The sequence below is a fragment of the Cetorhinus maximus genome, chromosome 2, assembly GCF_964194155.1.
Source record: "Cetorhinus maximus chromosome 2, sCetMax3.hap1.1, whole genome shotgun sequence".
Classification (NCBI taxonomy): Eukaryota; Metazoa; Chordata; class Chondrichthyes; order Lamniformes; family Cetorhinidae; genus Cetorhinus; species Cetorhinus maximus.
The window spans coordinates 7150399-7168692 of record NC_135880.1 but is presented as its reverse complement, the minus strand read 5'-3'; the positions used below and the strand labels follow the sequence as shown (position 1 = coordinate 7168692).

Sequence of the window (18294 nt, the reverse complement as noted above, 5' to 3'; positions counted from 1 at the left end):
AGAATTGCAAATATCACAACCTTGTTCAAAGAAGGGGGTAAAGCCAGAACAACAGGCCAATCAGTTTAACATCGGTGATGGGGAAGCTTTTACAAACAAAACCTTGGGACAACATTAACAGTCAGTTGGACAAAAGCGGTTTAATTAAGGAAAGCCAGCATGGATTTGTTAAGGGAAAATCAGGTTTAACTAACTTGCTGGAGTTTTTAATGAGATAACAGGGAGGGTTGATGAGGATAGTGCTGTTGATGTGGTGCACATGAACTTCCAGAAGGCATTTGGTGGCCAAACCATGGCTTACAAGGGAAATTAGAGATAGTATTAGATCCAAGGAAGAGACATACAAATTAGCCAAAAAACAACAGACCTGAGGATTGGGAGCACTTTAGAATTCAGCTAAGGAGGACCAAGGGGTAAATAGAGTACGAGAATAAGCCTGTGGGGAACATCAAAAATTACTGTAAAAGTTTCTATAGGTATGTGAAGAGAAAAAGATTAGTGAAGACAAATGTAGGTCCCTTACAGTCTGAAACAGGGGAATTTATAATGGGGAACAAAGAAATGGCTGACCAACTAAATACATACTTTGGTTCTGTCTTCACAAAGGAAGACACAAATAACGTACCAGAAATGTTGGGGAACACAGGGTTTAGTGAGAGGGAGGAACTGAAAGAAATCAATATTAATAGGGAAATGGTGTTGGAGAAATTGATGGGATTGAAGGCCGATAAATCCCCAGGGCCTGATAATCTACATCCCAGTTCTGAAGGAAGTGGCCCTAGAAATAGTGGATGCATTGGTGGTCATCTTCCGAGATTCTATAGACTCTGGAACAGTTCCTACAGATTGGAGGGTAGCTAATGTAACCCCACTATTTAAAAAGGGAGGTAGAGAGAAAACAGGGAATTATAGACCAGTCAGCCTGACATCGGTAGTGGGAAAAATTCTAGCGTCCATTATAAAAGATTTAATAGCTGAGCACTTGGAAAACAGTGGCAGAATCGGACAGAGTCAGCATGGATTTACGAAAGGGAAATCATGCTTGACAAATCTGCTCGAATTTTTCGAGGATGTAACTAGTAGAGTTGATGTGGGGGAGCCATTGGATGTGGTTTATTTGGACTTTCAGAAGGCTTTCGACAAAGTCCCACATAAGAGATTAGCGTGTAAAATTAAAGCACATGGGATTGGGGGTAGTGTATTGAGATGGATGGAAAACTGGTTGGCAGACAGGAAACAAAGAGTAGGAATAAACGGGTCTTTTTCCGAATGGCAGGCAGTGACTAGTGGGGTACCGTAGGGATCGGTGGTGGGACCGCTATTCACAATATATATTAATGATTTAGATGAGGGAGCTAAATGTAATATCTCCAAATTTGCAGATGACACAAAGCTGGGTGGAAGGGTGAGCTGTGAGGAGGATGCAGAGATGCTTCAGGGTGATTTGGACAAGCTGAGTGATTGGGCAAATACATGGCAGATGCAATATAATGTGGATAAATGTGAGGTTATCCACTTAGGTAGCAAAAACAGGAAGGCAGATTATTATCTGAATAGCTATAAATTGAGAGAGGGGAATGTGCAACGAGACCTGGGTGTCCTTGTACACCAGTCACTGAAGGTAAGCATGCAGGTGCAGCAGGCGGTAAAGAAGGCAAATGGTATGTTGGCCTTCATAGCCAGAGGGTTCGAGTACAGGAGCAGGGTTGCTGCAATTGTACAGGGCCTTGGTGAGACCACACTTGGAATATTGTGTGCAGTTTTGGTTTCCTTATCTGAGGAAGGATGTACTTGCTATAGAGGGAGAGCAGCGAAGGTTTACCTGACTGATTCCTGGGATGGCGGGACTGACATATGAGGAGAGATTGAGTCGATTAGGATTATATTCGCTGGAGTTCAGAAGAATGAGGGGGGATCTCATAGAAACCTATAAAATTCTAACAGGACTAGACAGGGTAGATGCAGGAAGGATGTTCCCGATGGTGGGGGAGTCCAGAACCAGGGGTCACAGTCTGAGGATACGGGGTAGATCATTTAGGACTGAGATGAGGAGAAATTTCTTCACCCAGAGAGTGGTGAGCCTGTGGAATTCGCTACCACAGAAAGTAGTTGAGGCCAAAACATTGTATGTTTTCAAGAAGGAGTTAGATATAGCTCTTGGGGTGAAAGGGATCAAAGGATATGGGGAGAAAGCGGGAGCAGGCTATTGAGTTGGATGATCAGCCATAATCATAATGAATGGCGGAGCAGGCTTGAAGGGCCGAATGGCCTACTCCTGCTCCTATATTCTTTGTCTATGTTTCTATGGATATGAAATTGGCTGAGTGACAGGAAACAGAGAATAGTGGTGAATGGTTGTTTTTCAAAGTGGAGGCAGGTGGAATTCCCCAGGGGTCAGTGGAAGGATCTCTGCTCTTCCTACATACATTAATGACCTAAACCTTGATGTACAGGGCGCAATTTCAAAGTTTGTAGCTGACACAAAACTTGGAAGCATTGTGAACTGTGAGGAGGATAGTGACAAACTTCAAAAGGATATAGATAAGTTGGTGGAATGTGCAGACAGGTGGCAGATGAAACTTAGCGCAAGGCAGGGGAGTGGTACTAGGTGAATGGCTCTTACTGAGAGCCAGCACAGACACAATGGGCCGAATGGCCTCCTGCTGTGCTGTAACTATTCTGTGATTCAATGATTCTATGTATGCACTGTGGCTCCATGAGGTCACCATTAGGGCCCCTGCTTTTCTTGGTCTATCTTAATGATCTAGTCTTGGGTGCACAAGGCTTAATGACAAAATCTGTAGATAGCAAAGGGCTTGAAAATATTGTGAACTGTGAGGAGGTTGCTGATAGACTTCAAGAGGACACAGACAGGTTGGTGGAATGGGAGGACAAGTGGCAGATGAAAAGTAATACAGAGAATTGTGAAGTCATTAATTGTGCTAGGAACAATAAGGAGAGGCAATATAAAACCAAGGACACAACTCTAAAGAGGGTGCAAGAGCAGAGAGACCTGGGGTGTATGTGCACAAAACATTAAAGGTGGCAGGACACATTGAGAAAGTGGTTAATAAACCATACAGGATGCTTAGTTTTATGGCTGCACAGAATACAAAAGCAAGGAAATTAAGATCTACCTGGCTATGTCGAAAATTGCCCAGGTATGTCCTGTACACAAAAAGCAGGACAAATCCAACCCGACCAATTACCGCCCCATCAGTCTACTCTCGATCATCAGTAAAGTAATGGAAGGGGTCATCAACAGTACTATCAAGTGGCACTTGCTTAGGAATAACCTGCTCAGTGTTGCTCAGTTTGGGTTCTGCCAGGGTCACTCAGCTCCTGACCTCATTACAGCCTTGGTTCAAACATGGACAAAAGAGCTGAACTCCCAAGGTGAGGTGAGAGTGACTGCCATTGGCATCAACGTTGCATTTGAATGATTATGGTATCAAGGAGCCCTAGCAAAACTGGAGTCAATGGGAATCAGGGGGAATCTCCCGCTGGTTGGAGTCATACCTAGCACAAAGGAAGATGGCTGTGGTTGTTAGAGGTCAGTCATCTCAGCTCCAGGACATCACTGCAGGAGTTCCTCAGGATAGTGTCCTCGGCCCAACCATCTTCAGCTGCTTCATCAATGACCTTCCTTCCATCATAAGGTCAGAAGTGGGGATGTTCGCTGATGGTTGCACAATGTTCAGCACCATTTGTGGCTCCTCAGATACTGAAGCAGTCCATGTCCAAATGCAGCAAGACCTGGACAATATTCAGGCTTGGGCTGACAAGTGGCAAGTAACATTCGTGCCACACAAGTGCCAGGCAATGACCATCTCCAACAAGAGAGAATGCAATCATCGCCCCTTGACATTCAATGGCATTACCCTCGCTGAATTCCCCACTATCAACATCCTGGGGGTTACCATTGACCAGAAACTGAACTGGATTAGCCATATAAGCAATTAGGAGAGGAAAGAGGAGATATGAGAAAGCTCTGGCTGGTAAAAGTAGGGAAGATCCCAAGATATTCTATAAGTATATCAATGGAAAGAGGATAACCAGGGAAAGAGTAGGGCCCATTAGGGACCAAGGGGGCCATCTATGGGTGGAGCCAGAGGACATCGCTAGAGTGTTGAACGAATACTTCACATCCGGCTTCACACAAGAGAATGAGGATGAAGGTATCAAACCCGGGGAGAGGGACTGCGAGGTTCTTGAGCAAATTGATATAGGGAGTGACAAGGTATTGGAGGCGTTGGCAGGCTTAAAAGTGGACAAATCTCCAGGTCCGAATGATTTGTGTCCCAGGCTGCTGAGGGAGGCAAGGGAGGAGTTTGCAGGGGCTCTGACCCAAATTTTTAATTCCTCTCTGGCCATGGGGGAGATGCCAGAGGACTGGAGAACAGCTAATGTGGTTCCGCTATTTAAGAAGGGTTGTAGAGATAAGCCAGGGAACTACAGGCCAGTGAACCTCACGTCAGTGGTAGGGAAACTATTGGAGAAAATTTTGAAGGAGAGAATCTATCTCCACTTGGAGAGGCAAGGTTTGATCAGGGATAGTCAGCATGGCTTTGTCAGAGGGAGGTAACAAATTTGGTTGAATTTTTTGAGGAGGTGGCCAGGTGTGTAGATGAGGGTAGTGCAGTTGATGTAGTTTATATGGACTTTAGCAAAGCCTTTGACAAGGTCTCACATGGGAGATGTATAAAGAAGGCAAATGCACATGGGATACAGGGTAATTTGAAAAGATGGATTCAAAATTGACTTAGTTGTAGGAAACAGAAGGTGATGACAGAAGGAAGCTTTAGTGACTGGAAGCCAGTGTCCAGTGGCGTATCACAGGGATCTGTGCTGGGTCCCCTATTATTCATCATTTATATAAGTGACAGAGATGACTATGTGGGGGGTAGGATTAGTAAGTTTGCGGATGACACAAAGATTGGCCGGGTGGTTAACAGTGAAGTTGAGTGTCTTGGGCTACAGGAAGATATAGACGGGATGGTCAAATGGGCAGATAAGTGGCAGATAGAATTTAACCCTGAAGAGTGTGAGGTGATACACTTTGGAAGGAGTAATTTGACAAGGAAGTATTTAATGAATGGCATGACACTAGGAAGTTCTGAGGAACAAAGTGTGTGTCCATAGATCGCTGAAGGTGGAGGGGCATGTTAGTGGGGTGGTGAAAAAGGCATATGGGACACTTGCCTTTATCAATTGAGACATAGATTACAAAAGCAGGGAGGTCATGTTGGAGTTATATAGAACCTTGGTGAGGCCACAGCTGGAGTACTGTGTGCAGTTCTGGTCACCACATTCTCGGAAGGATGTGATTGCACTGGAGGGGGTGCAGAGGAGATTCACCAGGATGTTGACTGGGATGAAATATTTAAGTTATGAAGAGAGGTTGGATAGACTTAGGTTGTTTTTGTTGGAGCAGAGAAGACTGAGGGGTGACCTGATTGAGGTGTACAAGATTATGAGGGGCATGGACAGGGTGGATAGGGAGCAGCTGCCCCCTTAGTTGAAGGGTCAGTCATGAGGGGCACAAGTTCAAGGTGAGGGGCAGGAGTTTTAGGAGGGATGTGAAGAAAAACCTTTTTACCCAGAGGGTAGTGACGGTCTGGAATGCACTGCCTGGGAGGGTGGTGGAGGCGGGTTGCCTCACATCCTTTAAAAAGCACCTGGATGAGCACTTGGCACATCATAACATTCAAGGCTATGGGCCAAGTGCTGGTGAATGGGATTAGGTAGGTAGGTCAGGTGTTTCTCATGTGTCAGTGCAGACTTGATGGGCCGAAGGGCCTCTTCTGCACTGTGTGAGTCTGTGATTCTGTGATATAAATACTGTGGCTACAAGAGCAGGTCAGAGGCTGGGAATCCTGTGATGAGTAACTCACCTCCTGACTCCCCAAAGCCTGTCCACCATTTACAAGGCACAAGTCAGGAGTGTGATGGAATACTCCCCACTTGCCTGGATGAGTGCAGCTCCCACAACACTCAAGAAGCTTGACACCGTCCAGGACAAAGCAGCCCACTTGATTGGCACCACATCCACAAACATTCACTCCCTCCACCACCGATGCACAGTAACAGCAGTGTGTACCATCTACAAGATGCACTGCAGGAATTCACCAAGACTCCTTAGAGAGCACCTTCCAAACCCACGACCACTGCCATCTAGAAGGACAAGGGCAGCAGTACATGGGAACACCACCACCTGGATGTTCCCCTCCAAGCCACTCACCATCCTGACTTGGAAATATATCACCATTCCTTCACTGTCGCTGGGTCAAAATCCTGGAACTCCCTCCCTAACAGCACTGTGGGTGTACCTACACCACATGGACTGTAACGGTTTAAGAAGGCAGCTCACCACCACCTTCTTAAGGGCAACTAGGGATGGGCAATAAATGCTGGCCCAGCCAGCGAAGCCCACATCCCATGAATGAATAGCAAAAAAAAAAAAAAGAATCTTTATGAAGCACTGATTTGGCCTCAAGTGGAGTATTGTATCCTGTTCTGGGCAACACACTTTAGGAAGGATGTGAAGGCATTAGAAAGGGTGCAGAAAAGATACATGGGAATGGTTCCAGAGGTGAGGGACTTCAGTTATGTGGATAGGTTGTAGAAGCTGGGAGTGTTCTCCTTAGGGAGGTTGAGAGGACATTTGATAGAGGTGTTCAAAATCATGAAGGGTCTGGACAGGGGTAGATAGAGAGAAACTGTTCCCCATTGGAGGAAGGATTGAGAATGAGAGGGCACAGATTTCAGAAAAAATGGCAAAAGAAAACCAAAGATTGAAAAGTTGAACCTTGTTTTTCCCACAGTGAGTGGTTAGGGTCTGGAATGCACTGAGAGAATGTGGTGGAGGCAGCTTCAATCGAGGCTTTCAATAGGGAATCAGAAAAGCATCAGAAGGGGGAGAATTTGCTACAGGGAAAAGGCAGGTGCGTGGGGCCAGTTAAGTTGCTCTAGCGGAGAGCCAGTACAGATGAAACAGGCCGAATGGCCTCCTTCCCTGCTGTAGCCATTGTGATTCTCTGATCCTCTCCCTCACTGCCAGCTGATGTGTAAGTGGTAAAGGGGAGGATTCTGAGAGGCTCCCTTCGGCAGAAAGAGTGGTCAGGGGGTGGGCCGGGAGTCTCCGAAACAGCACTCGGGGCCCCTGGCCTTCGGAATCAAAGGCAAGAGTGCTGCATGTGTCAACATTATTACAAGGTGGGCTCTCCCAGGACACCCCAGTCAGGTTTGCCTGTGCTTCGGTGGGTAGCACTCTCTCCTCCCAGGCCGGGAGATTATGGGTCCCATCCCCACTCCAGAGGCATAAGCACAGCCTCTGGGCCGGTGCTCCAAGTGCAGTACTGAGGGAGTGCAGCATTGTCAGAGACACCGTCCTTTGGATGAGACATTAAACCCGTCTGCCCTCTCAAGGTGGGTACAAAGGTCCCACGGGTGCTCTTTTGATAAAGAGCAGGCAAGTTTTCCTTGGTGTCCTGGCCAATATTTATCCGTCAGTCGACACTAGTCAATGATAGGTAACCTCATCATTATCATGTTGCTGCTTCTGGGATCGTGCTGTTGCATTTCCTATATTATAACAGTGACTACACTTCAAAAAGTACTTTACTGGTTGTGAGCTGCTTTGGGACATCCCGAGGTTGTAAAAGGCTCTATAGAAATGTAAGTCCTTTCCCTCTCGAATACAATGGGGAAGAGGTTTCACTACAAAGCTACAAAGGTTAGTTAAACTAGGCTTTTCTTTTTAGTAAATATCTGGTTAAGGGGTGATTTGATTGAGGTTTTTAGGATTTTGAGAGGAATTGAGAGGGCAGATAGAAACATCTTCCACAGGCAGGTGAAGTCCAGGACCGAGGAGAGATAGCCTTCAAAAATCAGACCATTTAGACACTTCTTCAGGCAAAAGGTAGCGGAATCTAGAACTCTCACAGGGAGTGCTCAGAGGGAATAGTCTGGATACATTTCAGGGGGAAGCTAGACAATCAAAAGAGGGAGAAGGGAACAGAGGGTTACAACGATGAATTTAAATGAGGAAAGATGGGAGGAGGTTGGATGAAGCATGAACACCAGCATGGACTGGCTGGGCCGAATGGCCTGTTTCTGTGCCATATATCCTTCACACAAAACTGCAGCAGCCAGGTCAATTAAATCAGAGATCGAAAGATCTTTGCTCGAGTATAAATAGATATGGAGCCAAGGTGGATGGATGGGGTTGAGATACAGATCAGCCATATTCTCATTTTGAGTGTTCAAGGGGCTGAATGATCTCCCCCTGTTCCTCCCCCCCAAATCTCCCTCTAACAATGTGGTGGGGAACTTTTTATTTTCTTTATTCTTTTATGGGGTGTGGGTTTCACTGGCAAGGCCAGCATTTGTTGCCTATCTCTAATTGCCCTAGAATTGAGTAGCTTGCTAGGCCATTTCAGGGGGCAGTTAAGAGTCAACCACATTGCTGTGTGGGTCTGGAATCATATGTAGGCCAGACCAGGGAAGGACAGCACATTCCCTACCTTAGATGGCATTAGTGAACCAGATGGGATTTTGCAACAATCAATGGTAATTGCCATGTCACCATTACTGAGACTTTATTGATCCAGATTTATTAATTCATTGAATTCAAATTCCACCAGCTGCCATGGTGGGATTTGAACCCATGCCCCCACCCCAGATCATTAGTCAGGGTTTTAGGGTTACTAATCCAGTGACATTACCACTACTGCATCATCTCCCCCTGGGGATTTGGCCCTAATGACGCAGGCACTTGCCTGGATTATATAAACCCACTGAACCTTGAAAGATGGAGTTAGTGCCTGAGGTCAATGTTGGCTTCACTTGCACTGAGATGCACCACCTGCAGATGTTCCATGACAGTCTGTGGATCGGGGCTCCTTGGAAGACATGCCAGGGAATCAGGCAAACACGCCCCCCCAGTGCATCTTTTTCCTTGCAGCTTTACACATATGTTCACGTGCTACGTTTGGAAGCTGTGGGAGATGAAGGAATTGTGTCTCCCAACACACTCCGTTGCTCAGTATCACTGCTCTTGACACGCCTGCTTCAGGGTACAATAACAACTGGACTCGAAACAGCTCTCAAATTGTTGGGTGAAGGGTTTTTCTTTCACTCTGGGTTTTAAAAATTAATTTTAATCTCACAGCCAGTTCTCGCTGAGTGTCTTTTAATGATGCTCTCACAGCCCTCGCAAAATTAAAGCCGATGGGTTTAAAGAGACGGTGTCGGCATGGGTACCCAATTGGTTAAGGGGCAGACAGCAGCGAGCAGTGGTGAATGGTTGTTTCTCAGATGGAGAGTGAAGTATACAGTGGCATTCCCCAGGGTTGGTAATAGGATCATTGATCTTTTTTGCTACCGATTAATAACCTAGACCAAGGTGTACAGAGCATCATTTCAAAATTTACAGCTGACATGAAACTCAGAATAAACAATCACATTCCCATGTTGTCCAGACAGGTCCATAAACATTCCCATGGGCCAGCTCCAGATATGAAGCAAAGTGTTACATTATGTTGATGGATAGACTGCAACATTCACTCCCTCCACCGCCAACGCACAGTAGCAGCAGTGTGTACCATCTACAAGATGCACTGCAGGAATTCACCAAGACTCCTTAGAGAGCACCTTCCAAACCCACGACCACTGCCATCTAGAAGGACAAGGGCAGCAGTACATGGGAACACCACCACCTGGAAGTTCCCCTCCAAGCCACTCACCATCCTGACTTGGAAATTCATCGCCGTTCCTTCACTGTCGCTGGGTCAAAATCCTGGAACTCCCTCCCTAACAGCACTGTGGATGTACCTACACCATATGGACTGCAGCGGTTAAAGAAGGCAGCTCACCACCACCTTCTCAAGGGCAATTAGGGATGGGCAATAAATGCTGGCCCAGCCAGTGAAGCCCCCATCCCGTGAATGAATAAAAAAAAGTCTGCAGTGCTCATGTCCCTCACCTTGACAGAACAAGATCCTGCCTTGTATCAGGCTACCTGCTTTCCTGAGTCCGGGTTGAACTGGTTCTTGCATTTGAGTTAACATCAAAGAATGAGAGAGCAAATAAGCAATGAGGAGGATAGCCAGGGGCTTTGGGAGGACATAGACAGGCTGGTAGAATGGACAGAAACATGGCAGGTGAAATTTAACACAGAGGAGTGTGAAGTGATGCAATTTGGTAGAAAGAATGAGGAGAGCCAATATAAACTAAACTTAATAGTACAATTTGAATGGAGGTGCTGCAGAGACCCCTGGGGCTGTGGGTGGACAAATCTTTGAAGGGGAAGCTGAGACGGCTGTTGAGGGACCCTTGATCTTACAAACAGAGGAATAAAAAGAACGGAAGGAAAGAGGTGGTGTTAAACTTTTACAAATCACTCATTAGTCCTCGGCTGGAGTGTTGTGTGAAATTCAGGGCACTGTACGTTAGGAAGGCTGCCAAGGTCTTGGAGGAGCTGCAGAATGGATTCACTAGAAGGGCAGCAGAGGTGAGGGATGACATTGATGTGGAGAAACAGGAGAAGTTTGGGTTGTTCTCCTTGAAGCAGCGAAGGTTAAGAGGAGATTTGAGAGACGTGTTCAAAATCACAAATGGTTTTGGTGGAGCGGGTAAGGAGAAACTGTTTCCACTGGCGGAAGGTAACAGATGAGATGACATCGAGCTGATTGCCCAAGAGAACCAGAGGCAATATGAGGAAACGTTTTCTTTTTAAACAGTGAATCAATGTGACTTGGAATGCGCCGTCTGGAAGCAGATTCAATGATAATATCCAATAGAGATATGGATAAATATTTTCAGGAAACAAATTACAGGGCAAGGAGAAAGAGCATAGAGATGGCATTCATGGAATAACTCTACCAAAGGGCTTACACGGGCATGATGGGCTGAATGGTGCCTTCTTTACAGTATCATTCTTTAAATCTAATTCAGATGAGAAGGCAAGTGAACCATGAGTAATGTGAAAATGGGCACTGATTTGGGCAGATCCTTGTGCTGTCAAGGTGAGGGACTCTAGCACTGCAGATTACAGTCTATCCATCAACATAAAGTAAGCAAATAGTGGCTTGGTAGTACAAAAATGAGTATTGCTGAAAAAAGAGACATGTCGAAGCTTTTCATCTTGCACTCATCAGGACACTTCACAAGAATACCCATATAAGGGGAAACAACAATTTATACTGCATGTGAAGAGAGTGCTGTTTGTTTGGCATGGGGCATTGCCATGGAGAATACACCCTTGATGGTGACTGACAGTTAACTGCCAAACATTGTTTGAAATTTAAACAAGGCAACTCGACCCTGATTGGTCAAGGCAATGCCCTGAGGAATGAGTCAGCAAATGGCTATCACTTATTTTGTTTAGCTGAAACAGGTGCAATGTGTGTACATGTTCTTTCTGCCTGCAAAGAACAGGGCCCTGTGTATTAACATGTGTAGCTTCCAGTACACGCAAATGTGCCACACTATGAGCCCAAGGTTTGGCGATATATTTCCAAGTAACGATGGTAAGTGGCTCAGAGAGGAACTTGCAGGTGGTGGTGTTCACATGCATCTGCTGCCCTTGTCCTACTAGATGGTAGTGGTTATGGGTTTGGAATGTGCTGCCTAAGGAGCCTTGGTGAGTTCCTGCAGTGCATCTTGTAGATGTTCACGGGCTCAGGATCCACAAATATCCCCATCCTCAATGATGGGGGAGCCCAGCACATCAGTGAAAAAGATAAGGCTGAAGCATTTGCAACAATCTTCACCCAGAAGTGCCAAGTGGATGATCCATCTCAGCCTCCTCCGGAGGTCCCCAGCATCATAGATGCCAGTCTTCAGTCAATTCGAATCACTCCACATGATGTCAAGAAATGGCTGAAGGCACTGGACACTTCAAAGGCAATGGAACCCGACAATATTCCAGCAATAGTACTGAAGACTTGTGCACCAGAACTTGCCACGCCCCTAGCCAAGCTGTTCCAGTACAACTACATCACTGGCATCTACCCGGCTATATGGAAAATTACCCAGGTATGTCCTATACACAAAAAGCAGGACAAATCCAATCCGGCCAATTCCCGTCCCATCAGTCTACTCTCGATCATTAGTAAAGTGATCGAAGGGGACATCAACAGTGCTATCAAGCTGCACTTGCTTAACAATAACCTGCTCACTGAAACTCAGTTTGGGTTCCACCAGGGTCACTCAGCTCCTGACCTCAATACAGCCTTGGATCAAACATGGACAAAAGAGATGAAGTCAAGAGGTGAGGTGAGAGTGACTACCCTTGACATCAAGGCAGCATTGGACCGAGTATGGCATCAAGGAGCCCTAGCAAAACTGGAGTCAATGGGAATCAGGGGAAAAGCTCTCTGCTGGTTGGAGTCATACCTAGCACAAAGGAAGATGGTTGTGGTTGTTGGAGGTCAGTCATCTCAGCTCCAGGACATCAATATCAGGAGTTCCTCAGGGTAGTGTCCTCAGCCAAATGATCTTCAGCTGCTTCATCAATGACCTTCCTTCCATCAGAAGGTCAGGAGTGGGAATGTTCGCTGATGATTGTACAATGTTTAACGCCAAGCAATTGCTGCTTGATAGCACTGTTGATGACCCCTTCCATTACTTTACTGATGATCAAGAGTAGACTGATGGGGCGGAAATTGGCCGGGTTGGATTTGTCCTGCTTTTTGCGTACAGGACATACCTGGGTAATTTTCAACATAGCCGGGTAGATGCCAGTGTTGTAGCTGTACTGGAACAGCTTGGCTAGGGGCGTGGCAGTTTTTGGAGCACAAGGCTTCAGTACTATTGCCAGAATATTGTCAGGCCCCATGGCCTTCCAGTATCCAGTGCCTTCAGCCAATTCTTGATATCACATGAAGTGAATCAAATTGGCTGAAGACTGGTATCTGTGATGCAGGGGACCTCCGGATCATCCACTCAGCACTGCTGGCTGCAGATTGTAGCAAATGCTTCAGCCTTATCTTTTGCATTGATGTGCTGGGCTCCTCCATCATTGGGGATGAGGATATTTGTGGAGCCTCCTCCTTCAGTGAGTTGTTTAATTGTCCACTACCATTCACGACTGGATGTGACAGGACTGCAGTGCTTAAATCTGATCCGTTGGTTGTGGGATTGTTTAGTTCTGTCTATCATTTGCCAGCTTATGTTATTTGGCACGCAAGTAGTCCTGTGTTATAGCTTCACCAGGTTGACACCTCATTTTTAGGTATGCCTGGTGCTGCACCTGGCATGCCCTCCTGCACTCTTCATTGAACCAGGGTTGATCCCCTGGCTTGATGGTAATGGTAGAGTGGGGGATATGCCGGGCCATGAGGTTACAGATTGTGTCCGAATACAATTCTGCTGCTGCTGATGGCCCACAGCGCCTCATGGATGCCCAGTCTTGAGTTGCTAGATCTGTTCGAAATATATCCCATTTAGCAAGATGGTAGTGCCACACAACATGATGGAGGGTATCCTCAATGTGAAGGCGGGACTTCATCTCCACAATGACTGTGCGGTGGTCACTCCTACCAATACTGTCATGGACAGATGCAGCTGCAGCAGGCGGGTTGGTGAGGATGAGGTCAAGTATGTTTTTCCCCCTTGTTGATTCCCTCACCACATCAGCACACTTGCTGAGAAATAACCTGTTCACTGACTCTCAGTTTGGGTTCTGACAGGCTCACTCAGCTCCTGACCTCATTACAGCCTTGGTTCAAACATGGACAAAAGAGCTGGACTCCAGTGGTGAGGTGAGAGTGACTGCCTTTTGTGAAGAAAGTATAATAATTTTCATTGTATTTTCCTGGTTTATGGTGAAGTAGGTATCTGGGGGTAAATATAGTTGTGTCTATCTGTGTGATTTAATTACATTTGGAGTCAAGTTGACTGCAAGCTTGAAATCATCAAAAGAAGCTAGACGCTTGATATGCTAATGAGTAAATATGGATGCAGGCTTAGCATGTAAGGTGTGAAGGGAATTTGCATTTTTAGATAAATGAAGGGATATTTGTATTTCAAAGGGAACAGTCTGTTTACAACTAGCGAGATAAACAAGAATAAGGAATGTATTTATTTTTCCCAAAGGTTAGTGATAATATTGGCAACATGAAAGTTTTTATATTATGAGGGAGATACAGTTTCAAAGACATATGGAACAATGGAATTTACATATTAAAAAACGAGAAACATATTTAAAGGAGAATGAAAGGCTATGTGGGAGAAGGCCATGTAAGATCCAACAGGAATATGTGAAATGGCCTTAATGAAGTTTCTAGCCAGTTGTGCGTAAGTCTGCTCTATAATGAAACTGAAGTTGGGGGAAAGCCATTTGGAATTCCGTTGCCAAATGGGTATTGTTTTAATTTGCTGATTCTGTTTTAAATCCAAAATCTAATTTGGACTGTTGCCTTAAAGGGAGTGTAACTGGGAGTCAGGTTAAGTAGGAATTTTAAGAGTTGTTATAGTAGCAAGTAATTGTAGTCTTACAAATGTGCTTAAAATCTTTTATTTTGTTAATAAATATTTTAAATTCATTTTTAAAAACTTGGTGGACTTATCACTTCTGAATTCTGTGCACAAACTTTCTCATAATAAATACAAATTGCAAAACCGTTGTGATAACATGACCAAGTTTCACACCAGGATTTGGTCCACCTGGCACACATCATCTGCCGCACCATAACACCTTGACATTAAGGCCACATTTGACCAAGTGTGGCATCAAGGAACCCCAGCAAAACTGAAGTCAATAGGAATCAGGGAAAAAACTCACCATTGGCTGGAGTCATACTTAGCACAAAGAAAGATGGTTGTGGTTGTTGGGGATCAATCATCTCAGTTCCAGGACATCACTGTAGGAGTTCCTCAGGGTAGTGTCCTTGGCCCAGCCATCTTTAGCTGCTTCATCAATGACCTTCCTTCCATCACAAGGTCAGAAGTGGGAATGTTCGCTGATGATTGCACAATGTTCAGAACCATTCACGACTGCTCAAGCAGTCTATATCCAAATGCAGTAAAACCTGGACAATATCCAGACTTCAGCTGACAAGTGGCAAGAAACATTCACACCACACAAGTGTCAGGCAATGACCATCTCTGACACAAGAGAATCTAACCATCACCCCTTGACATTCAATGGCATTACCATCACTGAATTCTCCACTATCAACATCCTGCGGGTTACCATTGACCAGAAACTGAACTGGACTTGCCATATAAATACTGGGCTACAAGAGCAGGTCAGAGGTTGGGAATTATGCAGCAGGTAATTCACCTCCTGACTCCCCAAAGCCTGTCCACCATCTCCAAGGCACAAGTCAGGAGTGTGATGGAATAATCTCCACTTGCCTGGATGAGTGCAGCTCCAACAACACTCAAGAAGCTTGACATCACCTAGGCCAAAGCAGCCTGCTTTATTGGCACCCCATCCACAAACATTCACTCCCTCCACCACAGACACACAGTAGCAGCAGTGTGCACCATCTACAAGATGCACTGCAGGAATTCACCAAGGTTCCTGGGACAGCACCTTCCAAACCCACAACCACTATCATCTAGAAGGACAAGGGCAGCAGACACATGGGAACACCACCACCTGGAAGTTCCCCTCCAAGTCACTCACTATCCTGACTTGGAAATATATCGCCATTCCTTCACTGTCGCTGGGTCAAAATCTGGAACTCCCTGCCCAACAGCGCTGTTGGTGTACCTACACCACATGGACTGCAGCGGTTCAAGTAGGCAGCTCACCACCACCTTCTTAAGGGCAATTAGGTATGGGCATTAAATGCTGGCCCAGCCAGCGAAGCCCACTTCCTGTAAAAATTAATTTTTTTAAAAATCTGTTGGATATGGGATGCGCTGGCCCTGGAGAGGGTCCAGAGGAGGTTCACGAGAATGATCCCAGGAATGAAAGGCTTAACATATGAGGAACATTTGAGGACTCTGGGTCTATACTCGATGGAGTTTAGAAGGATGAGGGGGGATCTGATTGAAACTTACAGAATACTGAAAGGCCTGGATAGAGTGGACGTGGGGAAGATGTTTCCATTAGTAGGAGAGACTAGGACCCGAGGGCACAGCCTCAGAGTAAAGGGAAGACCTTTTAGAACAGAGATGAGGAGAAACTTCTTTAGCCAGAGAGTGGTGAATCTATGGAATTCATTGCCACAGAAGGCTGTGGAGGCCAGGTCATTGAGTGTATTTAAGACCGAGATAGATAGGTTCTTGATTGGTAAGGGGTCAAAGGTTACGGGGAGAAGGCGGGAGAATGGGGTTTAGAAACCTATCAGCCATGATTGAATGGGGGAGCAGACTCGATGGGCCGAATGGCCTAATTTCTGCTCCTATGTCTTATGGTCTTATGGTCTTATGGAATTTGATCAATGTCTGTTCGATAGAAGAAGGTTAATAATATCTGTCGGATGTAGGAGGATGATAAATATCTGTAGGATATGGAATGTGATCAATATCTGTAGGATATGGGAATGTACATACGAACATACAAATTAGGAACAGGAGGCCACTCAGCCCCTCGAGCCTGCTCCACCATTCAATACTATCATGGCTGATCTGATTGTAACTTCAACTCCACATTCCTGCCCAACCCCCAATAACCTTTCACCCTCTTGTTTATCAAGAATCTCTCCATCTCCTTAAAAATATTTGAAGACTCTGCTACCACTGCCTTTTGAGGAAGAGAATTCCAAAGACTCACTACCCTCTGAGAGAAAATATTTCTCCTCATCTCTGTCTTAAATGGGTGACCCCTTATTTTTAAACAGTGACCCCCTAGTTCTAGATTCTCCCACAAGAGGAAACATCCTCTCCACATCCACCCTGCCAAGACCCCTCAGGATCTTATATGTTTCAATCAAGTCGCCTCTTACTCTTCTAAACTCCAGCGGATACAAGCCTAGTCTGTCCAACCTTTCCTCATAAGACAACACCTGGTTCTGTTGAAGAGTCATTCGGACTCGAAACGTTAACTGTGTTCCTCTCCGCAGATGCTGCCAGACCTGCTGAGTTTTTCCAGGTATTTTTATTTTTGTTTTGGATTTCCAGCATCCGCAGTTTTTTGCTTTTAACACCTGGTATTAATCTGATAAACCTTCTCTGAACTGCTTCCATTGCATTTACATCTTTTCTTACATAAGGAGACCAGTACTGTACACAACGCTCACATTCTATAGGATACGGGAATGTGATTAGTATCTGTAGGATATGGGAATGTGATCAGTTTCTGTAGGATACGGGAATGTATAATGTGGTTCACTGCTGTTTATGTTCCATTTGACTTATGATGTGATTTCTTAAATTCTCCCCCTTGAGCGGTCCATTTCTCCGTTTCTGTTATTTCTCTAACAGCTGCTCTCACTACCATTTTATAAGAAGCAGGAGCTGTTTAAATGCAGTGATTACCTTGAGTCTGATGGACTCAGACAACTGCAGCTTAATGTGCAATGTTCACTGATGGCGGGGAGTCCGCAGTAGTGGGAGTTAATGTATGGGAAGGGAGGCGATGACCAGGTAGGATGATTTCAGTAGGTTAAACAAAACAGGACTCATTGCCAGGGAGTGACAGATAATTACCCTGTCTGGTAAAACCTCCCAATGCACAAACAGTAGACCTCACTGAGCACAATTTAATGTCCTTCCCCCAAGGCGTGTTTTGTTGGGGGGAAGGTTTTTCTGGGTGGGAGGGCGGCATCTGGGCACCCACCACTTTCCCGCCTCTGCTAAAACTAAGTCTAGGCTGGGAAGGCTGATGGACGGCTTTCCTAACCATTGCCAACTGAGGCCCTTAAATGGGCAATTAATGCCGATTTAATGCCCTCATCTCACCGCTGCTAGTATTAATTCAGCAGTGGGGTGGAGGGGGTTGCTGTTGCCACACAGGGACCCCAAATAGAGACCCCTGGGGGGAGTTGCTTTGGGCTCCTGCGGGAGGGAGGTGTCATCCCTCACTATCAGGCACTCAGTGCCTGATCAAAGGACCAGTGTCAGTAGCGGGGGGACGCATAGATGGCCACCCCGACTATCCTTTCAGCCTCCCCGCACAATCATGATCTCCTTTCCTCCCAAAACTCTCAACTGTGGGTGTGGGATCCAGAGCTGATCCCAGGGCTCTCCAGTGCAATACCATCAACAGTCACTATACCTCCTTGGCGCCAACAAGCACTGAGAGCTGCCGACCTCTGAATGGGCAGCACCCCTCGGCTGACAAGATTTCCATCTCTGGAGTCATTAATCCCAGAGAAGGGCACTTAGCTGGGCAAG

At 45.8% G+C, this 18294-nt stretch overlaps 1 protein-coding gene across 1 annotated transcript in view; it reads right to left on the bottom strand.

Annotated features, from left to right (window-relative positions):
• Positions 1 to 18294, bottom strand: part of phf24 (PHD finger protein 24) — a 117272-nt gene that overhangs the window by 52178 nt on the left and 46800 nt on the right. The gene's annotated exons all lie outside the window — the stretch shown is intronic.